The sequence below is a fragment of the Tiliqua scincoides genome, chromosome 6 (genome assembly GCF_035046505.1).
Source record: "Tiliqua scincoides isolate rTilSci1 chromosome 6, rTilSci1.hap2, whole genome shotgun sequence".
Classification (NCBI taxonomy): domain Eukaryota; kingdom Metazoa; phylum Chordata; class Lepidosauria; order Squamata; family Scincidae; genus Tiliqua; species Tiliqua scincoides.
In genome coordinates, this window is record NC_089826.1 from 28,411,476 (window position 1) to 28,421,682 (window position 10,207).

Sequence of the window (10,207 nt, forward strand, 5' to 3'; positions counted from 1 at the left end):
AGCAAAACTATTCCTTTCACAGATAAGGCAACATCTTTATCACATTGGCGGTTGACTGATTCTCTGTTCTCCTGTGGTGTGCTCACTAAGAAGAGATAACTCACTTGTATAATAATCAACCTGGCAAGTCTTCATTGGGGGAACATTTTTCATTGATCACTTCCCATTTCTGGAACCATTGGTTGTATGCTATGATCATTTAAAAGGTCACTGCATGGTAGCTCAAATGGACATGTTAATTCTCTTTTAAATGCGATTTCTTGGAGTTGGTACAACTCCGTCTGCTGTCCAGAAGGGGTCAAGCTATGGCCCAGTGACTCTGACCTTTCTACCTGTTCTCTCTGTGATCTTTGTGGGGTGTGGCCCTAACCCTTTATCCTTCCCTTCTCCTCTGAGCACTTCCTCTTGTCCTCTGACCACCGACCTGTTAAGATGTGTGCACCAGGGCTCTGATGACCAAGCCATCTTGAGCACAAGGCATGCAGGACGAGGCAGCTCCAGGGCCTTGCTATCTCTAAGTGTTAGCTGAACCTCTGATCCTAATTAGATGCTGTAAATATACACTCAATGGAACTGTAAGTAAATAACTTCTTTTTTGCAGCTTTAACAAGCCATCACCTCTTCGTCTTTTTTATTGATTAGCAGTCAGCTAATCAATTCCCTGGGGTGATACCCAAAGGGGGAGGGGTCTGCGGCTTAAGCTAGTCTGCTTCCCCCCAAAGAGGAAACTATTTTTAATTTCCTCCAACATGATTTGTGTGTACTTTTGATTCCTACTCCTTAGTCAAGTAGCTATATATAATGTCTGTTTTTAACCATTCAATATTGGGAGTCAATGTGCCAACTGAGAAGCACCTGGGTTCAGATATTCCTTTCGATGGCACTGAGCCAGGACAGGTAGACTTGATTTCAAGTACAGCAGTGCAAAGTCCCAGAAATCCCTCTCACCTTGCTTCAATTTATACCCTAGTGCCTGCTATGAGTATTGCACCAAGCTGCCAAGAAGAGGATGACTCAGGCAAGGTTAAATGTCAGAGAATACTGTTCATGTTTAATACATTGCTATTTCACCTTTCCTTCATTGAGGATCTCAAGCAATGTACACAGGTGTCCCACCCATCAAGGCATTGAGTAGAACTAAACTTGCTTAGTTTCAATAAGGTTGCTATATCACAGGGGTCGCCAAACTGCAGCCTGTGAATCACATGCAACTCCTTGAGATATAATGTGTTTCTTCTTTTTGCATCACAATGTAAAAAGTAAAAGATATTTTAAGCTTTATAATTATTTACTTGGTATAAATGGAGAGTCCACTGGATTAAAACATAAGTTTAAGGTTCATGGCAAGTAGATATATTTAAGAATTTAAATGCTTTTAAATATTGTGGCTCTCAAACATCTGAAGTTCATCATATGTGTGTCTTATGTTAAACAAGTTTGGCCAACCCTGCTACATCATGTGCCCTCAGTCCAGGCCCTGGAACAGCAACTGGACCTTTCAAATCACTGAAATTGCAAACAAGGAAAAGAGCAACTCAATTGATTAAAATGCTAGATACCTGGGGTGAAGTCAGTCATCCTCACATGTCTGCAGCTAGTGTCGATAGATAAAGCTGTAAGAGTCATTGGCCTGGAGGTGACAGAATCCAGTTTGCAATGTGTCATTTCTTTATTTCTGCTAAATAGCAGCAGTTAAAGACATTTTTTACAAGCCTCCAAGTTTATGGTCCTTAGTAGGAGTCAAGGCCACAGACATGTTGTCACTCAGAAAATGAAATGCCACAATCTCATATATCCTGCAGAGCAATATAACCCCAAACCTATCAATCCTATAGGAGGTTGAGACTGTAAGATCTGAGATAGAGACTCAGATACTGCGAAAAGTCAGGTTGCCCCTACTTCCTTCTGAGACATTATTTACTTATATCGAATTTTGTGTTTAATGTAGAAAAGGTCAAGACACGTTTTCTACAAATGAATTGGGTCATTTCCTAATTTTTGAACTCAGCCAATTTTACCTTTGGCAAGCCAGCACAAAATCAGGTGACTTAAATCCCATTGAAGTCAACAGGATTTCATTTAAGAAGCCCAGTGCTATTCAGGCTTGCAGCCGAAGTCTGCGCAATAGAGTTCAGATTTATATTCCACAATCCTTGACCAACACTTGATTGTAGTTAGCAATGTAGTTTCTCTGCCAGAACAAATCTAAACAGCCAGTTTTGTACTTTAGAACATTACTCTCTGTTGTTCAGATGACTCTGTGATGGAATGAGTGCTGTGCCGTGATGGAATGAGTTTTGCAAGCATGCGCGGCTATGTACCGAGGACTTGCTGCTGCTTTGATCAAAATGGGAAACTGCCTGAGAAGAATATGAGCTTAACTCTGTGCCAAAAGCTTAATTCTTTGCTAGTAAATAATCTGCCTGTCTGTGATAGTATGCAAGTCAGGTAATCCTCTCTCTAGTTGTTTTGAGGCTACTTTCCAGCCTGACAATTTGGAATCTCTTGAATAGCTATTCAACCACATGTTTTCTTTGATTTCAGGCAAGGTCTGGTCGCAATAGGTAAAGAACTGAAGAACGCAGAGCTATCAGTGCATGCAATATGTGAGCACCCCAGCACTAGGAGCCTCGTGATAGCATTGTTGCACCCAAGGGGGGTGACTGTGGAGAATGCACACAATTGTCTGCTTGTAGGAAGCCCGCCGGACGTCTAGTCAAAAAAACCCAAATTCTGCATCCTGTTTGCATGGAGGTTTCCTACACAAAATCACATAGCAAGATCCACCCCCTATTCTGGTCTTACTCTCACTCCTTCCTTCTTCCTGGACTGGAAGTGAAAGAAGATCTGGAATTTTCTATCCATATAATGCATTTAGAGTTGTGATTTACTTTTGGCGAGAAACCATCCACCCACCCACCTCTAGTCAGAGAGAATGTAAGAATGGGAGGCCAGGCAGTCATTCCTCAGCAAACACGCAGTGGCTCAGATTGGAGATGCCCAAGCTGTTCCACATTCACATTGATGTAACTCAGAAGAAAGCCAATTTTTCTCCAGAAGCTTTAGAGAAGAGAAAAATCAGGCCATTTTGTCAACCAATTTGAGGATCAAAAAATATTTCTCTCCCCGTGCTATTAAGTAAAGGTGAAAACTATGCCGATAGGAGATTAACCCATTCTTGCCTGGTCCACAGGTTTACGCATTTGGTCCCTGTTGCATATATGCAAGGTTGGACAGAAATGGCTTCAAACAGATCGTAAGCACAATCCTACGCCAGAGTCTCTGAGAGGAATGTTATTAGGGGGAACAAAGTTTCTTTTGGGCCCCTTCCCAAAGAGGGAGGGGGTGAAACAGAGTGGGGGATGGCAATGGGAGTGGGCAGAATGGGGGCAAAACAGGAATGGGAAAAGTGGCAACAGACGGAATAGTCTTTGACCAGTCTTCCCAATGTAGAGCTCAAATCTACCTGCCTGCCTAGCGTTGGCAGCTAGATACAGTAGTACAGAAAACCAAACACACTCCTAAGTCTCTCTAAAATCTTTCAGATATAGAAAATCATTGCAGGAGATTAGTATCATTGTATTTAGGCTCACACTAGAATGGAGAGTGTCCTACGTACACCAAAACCGACTTCTGCAGCAGCTGCAGTCCTGCAGCTGTGTCTCTGAGCTCCTATACACTCCTTCATAGTAAGTGGATCCACAAGCCAAAGAACTACTGTAGCAGGTCAGTTTCCTCCCAGATGTGACACTGTTAAGGAATGTATGCATTTCTGGACCTTGTGGCATAGTTACTGCCATGTACCCATGATAATGCCCCCAGCATTCCGCATGGGCAGGGAGTCTGGGTGAGATAGGAAAAATGTAAGATCCCAGGAAATTTCTGAACCCCTTCCTTTGGCTCCTGGGCCCCCTTTCTGACCCTGGGCCTGGGTACAAATTACCCCCTATACCCCCCTCTCCTAGGCCCTGTCCTATGCACGTCTACTCAGAAGTACATACCATTGTATTCAGTGGGGCTTACTCCCAGAAAAGTGTGGATAGGATTGCAGCCTTAGTAATAATTGTCTCCATCCATTTTATCAAAATTTTGTTTAGCCCAAATCTTGGACACAAAGCTTAAGCAGATTCTTAAGCCTTTCTAACAGTGCTTCTCACACATTTAGCACTGGGACCCACTTTTTAGAATGAGAATCTGTCAGGACCCACTGGAACTGACATCATCAAGCAGGAAAAATTTTAACAATCCTAGGCTGTAATCCTACCCACACTTACCCAGGAGTAAGGCCCATTTACTATCACTGTTCAAAGAATATATAGAGTAGCTTGTTCAGCTTGTTCCTGGCCCTGACAACGGTGTGGCTTCATGCTTTACCACCAGAGTCAAGGTGGAACCAATGCGCAGCTGCGGACCTTCAGAGTCCCGCGCCCGGGGCAAAGCTCTGCAATGGCGCCCCCCCGCGGGCTATCGCCACATCCCCTGGGCAAAACTCTGCCCCCCCACTCACCAGAGGCTCACGGAGCCTTACGCGACCTCCTTCCACGCGACCTCTGTGAGCTTCCCTGGCGTTATAAACTGTGCTTCCGGCAAACAGGAAACACAGTTTCTGCCCCTGACGGGAGCCTCAGAGAGGCTTCCGTGGGGTCCTGACATCCGGTGCCTGGGGCATTTGCCCCAGGGAGCTCTATGGCAGGCACACAACTGCTAATGTGCAAGGACTTGTGAAACATTGAAGGACTGAGGTAGAGTGAGCTATTATGCAGTCTCATTGTGTACCATGTTCTGTTACATATCAGCCATGCATAAGCTTAGACAATTTAGGTTAGGCAAGGGTCCTGGTGAAAACTGGACAATCCCTATTGACCATTTATTACAGGTTGGTGTGTTTTTCACCATCATGGTCTAGCTCCTCCTTTGCTAGGTTTGACTTTTTAGATAGACAAAGCAGCTTGCTTTTGCGATTGACATTGGTCTAGAGCAGGGGTGCCCAAACCCCGGCCCGGGGGCCATTTGCGGCCCTCAAGGCCTCTTTATGTGGCCCTCAGGGAGTCCCTAGCCTCCAATGAGCCTCTGGCCCTCCAGAGATTTGTTGGAGCACACACTGGCCCGATGCAACTGCTCTCAGCGTGAGGGCAACTGTTTGGCCTCTCACGTGAGCTGTGGGATGAGGGCTTCCTCCACTGTTTGTTGTTTCACGTCTGTGATGCAGTAGCGGCAGCAAAAGAAAGGCCAGCCTTGCTTTGTGCAAGGCCTTTTATAGGCCTTGAACTACTGCAAGACCTTCATTCATTCATATAAGTTCATCTTTAATATATTCATTTATGTAAATTTATTCAAATTTGAAATGTAAATTAATTCGGCCCCTGACACGGTGTCAGAGAGATGATGTGGCCCTCCTGCCAAAAACTTTGGACACCCCTGGTCTAGAGCAGGGGTGTCCAAACTTTTTGGCAGGAGGACCACATCATCTCTCTGACACTGTGTCAGGGGCCGGGGGGAAAAAGAATTAATTTACATTTCAAATTTGAATAAATTTACATAAATGAATATATTAGAAGTGGAACTTATATGAATGAATGAAGGTCTTGCAGTAGTTCAAGGCCTATAAAAGGCCTTGCACAAAGCAAGGCTGGCCTTTCCTTTGCTGCCGCTACTGCATCACAGACGTGAAACAACAAACAGTGGAGGAAGCCCTCATCCCACAGCTCACGTGAGAGGCCAAACAGTTGCCCTCACGCTGAGAGCAGTTGCATCGGGCCAGTGTGTGCTCCAACAAATCTCTGGAGGGCCAGAGGCTCATAGGAGACTGGGGGTTCCCCGTGGGCCGGATTGGGTGTACTTGAGGGCTGCAAGTGGCCCCAGGTTTGGGCACCCCGATCTAGAGTCCCAATTTGACCAATTTCACTTGATACATTGCAGGATTTGTTACACCATTTTGACTTGGTCTCTTTTTGTGGCAGGTGTGTTCAGATGGAGGTAAATCATCAGTGTTGAATTGCTGGTGAGTAACCAGAGGGACTATTGTAGTGAAGGGTGGTTTCATGGAACAACCTCTTAGGGTGTTGTGGTCCAGGGGTGTCTGGGAAAACCTCAGCAGCATACTGTGAACCAGGGGGGTCTGGTATATTCAGCACCCGGGGCAGTGATCTCACGTGTGATGTCACTTCCGGGTTTGCCTGGAGAAGGAGAAGGCATGCTGGCAGTCACTTTGTATTCTGGCCGCATCCCCCATTCCTTCTGCTGTGGAGACTCCCACTTGAAGAGGCATCACCTTCAAATGGGAGCTTCCGCAGGAGAAGGAACAGGGGGGGCAGCTAGATAATGAAGCAAAGACTGTTTTGGATGTTGTTACTTTCCCCCTGCCTGTTTTGTCCCCATTCTAGTAGTTGGCAACCTTCAGTCTCGAAAGACTCTGGTATCGCGCTCTGAAAGGTGGTTCTGGAACAGCATCTAGTGTGGCTGAAAAGGCCGATTCGGGAGTGATAATCCCTTCCACACCGGGAGCAAGTGCAGTCTGTCCCTGGTCTGTCTCCCTGGCTATGGGCCTTCCTTCTTTGCCTCTTTGCCTCAGTCTGTTGGCCAAGTATCTCTTCAAACTGGGAAAGGCCATGCTGCACAGCCTGCCTCCAAGCAGAACACTCAGAGGCCAGGGTTTCCCACCTGTTGAGGTCCACTCCTAAGGCCTTCAGATCCCTCTTGCAGATGTCCTTGTATTGCAGCTGTGGTCTACCTGTAGGGCGCTTTCCTTGCACGAGTTCTCCATAGAGGAGATCCTTTGGGATCCGGCCATCATCCATTCTGCCCACCCTCATTGCCATCCTCCACTCTGTTACACCCCCTCCCTCTTTGGGAAGGGGCCCAAAAGAAACTTTGTATCCCCTAATAAAATTCCTCTCAGAGGCCCTGCACCCTAGATATGCCATGGAAGATATTGCTCAGAGCTCAGAGGTTCAGGAGAAGTTGACTTGGGCAAATCCCTGAAAGCAGTCAGTTGTTTGGCATTGCAGAAGTTTTGCATCAGAGGACTGCCACTAATCTCTTGAGTCTGGTTTACTTACTTGGGGGGGGGGGGGTCAGTAATCACATTTGTGGGTACTGCTTCAGACATAGGAAATTTTATCTGCACTATAGTTTGAAATCGCATGTTGCACAACTGATAACATAGTGGCTTGAGTTTAACCCCTATTCATAATCTCATCTCATTCATGGTGAGGAGGGGGAGAGATTTGGGTGCAAACAAAGAGGCAAGAGATGAGTGCGAGATAGAGTCTCCTTTGAAAACCTTTTCTTTTTCCTTTTTTCAGCACAGGGCCACAGACAGTTCTACAGCAGTAATTTATGCAATTCTGATTCTGAATTTAGATTAAAACTTTGATGTACATGGCACTTGTGCTGTTCAAAACCCAAGCTCTCATTTTGAACACTTTCATATCAAGCAAGAGTTGTGATTTTAATGGGTTTTTTTCTCCCTGCCCCCCCCCAAGATGTAAGAAAATGTGAGTTGTAAAGATTTATGTGCTGTGTCACAGTATTCTTAGACATTGCTGTTACCTTAAGATTGGTTCTTTTATGAAAACATTTTTCTTCAACTTTCCATCAAAGCTACATCTCCTACTCTGCATGCCAGTATTGTTTTTGGGTTGAGTGCGTGTCTGTTTGTGTGTTTTAAAGTAGTGTCACCAGTATTTCAAAAAAGCACAACTGCTAATATCACATGTTTCTATAGTTCTATTAAAAATACACGTATATTGTTCTGGAGAGAAATTGGGATGGGGGATTAAAATTTGAAACTGTCTATGTTCTCCAGGATAAAGTAAATTTTTGGCTTTTCACACAGATGATACTTGAGGCACAGAAGAAATTAACATATGTCTCCATATGGTAAGGCAAAGGCAGAGAAGCACTATCTCTTAAACTCAAAACCCAAATCAGCTCCTCTAGACAGGACAGATAAAAGGGCCCCAAAGCCTGGAATATGGCATAAATGTACATGACATTCAAGCAGCTTTATTTCATAATGGGTTGACTTCTTCCTTAGTAAGAATAAGTGCTTGAAGACTGATTATTATAGGCATCCCCCTGTATCCATGGAGGTTCTGTTCCAGGCCCCCTATGGATACCGCAAACACTGATGCATTCTCAGACAAGCCTGGGTGAAGGGAGGGAATGAAGGTGGCAGCCAATGCCCTGACAGAGCCTTCTGCGCAGCTTGTAAGTAGCATGGAGGTCTCCACTGGAGCAGTTTGGGGATGCTGGAAGCCCGCCTGTCTGGGGCGCTGCTTCCAGCAGCCCCAGACCGCTCCAAAGGAGACCTCCGCACCACTTACAAGCAGAGCAGAAGGCTCCATCGGGGCCCAGGGAGCCTAGAACATCAGTGCGACTTGATGTTCTACACCTCCATCTCTCCTCTGGAGCCCTCTGTGGAGGAGGCGAGAAGGCAGGGGTGCCTGGCCTAGAGCATCAGTGTGACAGGAGTCGTGCTGATGTTCTAGGCCATCCTCTCTCCTCTGGAGCCCGCTCTGGAGGAGGCAAGAAGGCAGGGGCGCCTGGAGTCACACTGACGCTCTAGGCTGCCCTCTTGCCTCCAGAGCCCTCCGCGGACAATGCGAGAAGGCACGGGCGCCTGGGCTAGAGCATCAGCACGACAAGAGTTGCACTAACGCTCTAGGGTTCCCCTTTCGTCTCCTCCTATAAAGGAACAGGGGAGAGGCGGCAGCCCAGTCCAGTGCTGAGTCGCTGCCAGAGAGGCAGCTTCTTGCTGCCTCTCCAGGAGTGCTCCTGGGCACCCCTCCTCCATCTGGGGAGGCTTTTTTTTAAAGGATTAGAAGCCGGCGGAGCTGCCAGCTTCTCTCCCTTTAAAGAAAAAGGCGGGCGGGCGGGCGGGCAGTGGGGGCCTGAATAACCTGCGGGCAGGCAGATAACTGAAACTGCAGATGCCAGATCCATTGATACTGGGGGATGCCTGTATATGAGTTTGTTGTTCATAAACTGATGTTTCAGAGAGACTTCCATTAACTATGTTATTATAAGGACTTTGTAACATTCACCCCTAGTCACAAGGCAAAAACTCAGCATCTTGGTGAGTACAAAGCAAATGCTTTGTCCTGTTTACTTACATACTTAGCCTGCCTGTTTTGCCTGTCCTCTGCTTCTGTTCTTACATCACCTTGACCTGTCTCCCTATGGGCTGCACACCTTCTGTCAGCTTTCTTGACTGCTTTCAAGTACACCTTTGCCAACACCATCTGGATTTTTTTTCCCTTCCCCCATAAGCTCTGATACAAACAGTGACACTACCTCTATCATATTTTTAAAAACTTCTTTTCCAAGAAAAAAGAAATGTTACCATTTACATTTAGTTCACATTTTTATACCATCATTCCTCTGAAGAGCTCAGCGTAGTGTTCCTACTTCCTTCCCTCCTTTTGTCCTCATGACAACCCTGTGAGGTAGCTGAGCTGACAGATGGTGACCGGCCCAAGGTCAACCAGGAAGTTTCATGGCTGGGCAGGGATTGGAACCTGAATCTTCAAGGTCTAAGTCCAGCCCCATACCACCCTAGCTCTCATTTACTTACTTGGAAGTAAGTGGGATTGAACACATTGGAACTTCTGAGTAATTTTGCATAGATTTGCATTGTTGGTGAGGACTACTAGCTCTCCAAATGATGGGGTGTGCACCCAGTAAACCGTCATGACATCCGTGCTTATCTCCAAGTTCTGAATAATTGCTATCCAGTCCAGATAGTCAAGCAGTTGCACTTAGAACTTTTTACTTGCCTTTTTTTCTGGCAATGACTTCAACTGGCCTGCTTGTGTCAGCCGAACAACACTTGACTTGGGAATGAGCTCACTGGGGATAGTCACTGGTAGTACTTCTAGAAAACCTGCCAGAAGCCATAGAAGTGACAAGTGACCCATAGACACGCTCTTAGTTCTGTTACATCTTTGGACTGGATTCATTTTCAATTGTACCGTAGGCAGCATAGGACTGCAGTACTTATCTTGCAATATCTGCTAGCAGGCTTTGAACACCATTGTAGTGTCATCAGAACTACCATGTCTGTCCCACTCCTAGCTGTGTAGGTGACAGCCATGGGGAAACCACAGGTGGTGTGTTAACTGTGACCTACCGAATCCTGGAGCTCTGGCATGGTCAGGGTGGCTTTCCATACATGAGTCACACAGAGAGCGGGTGTGGGAATGTG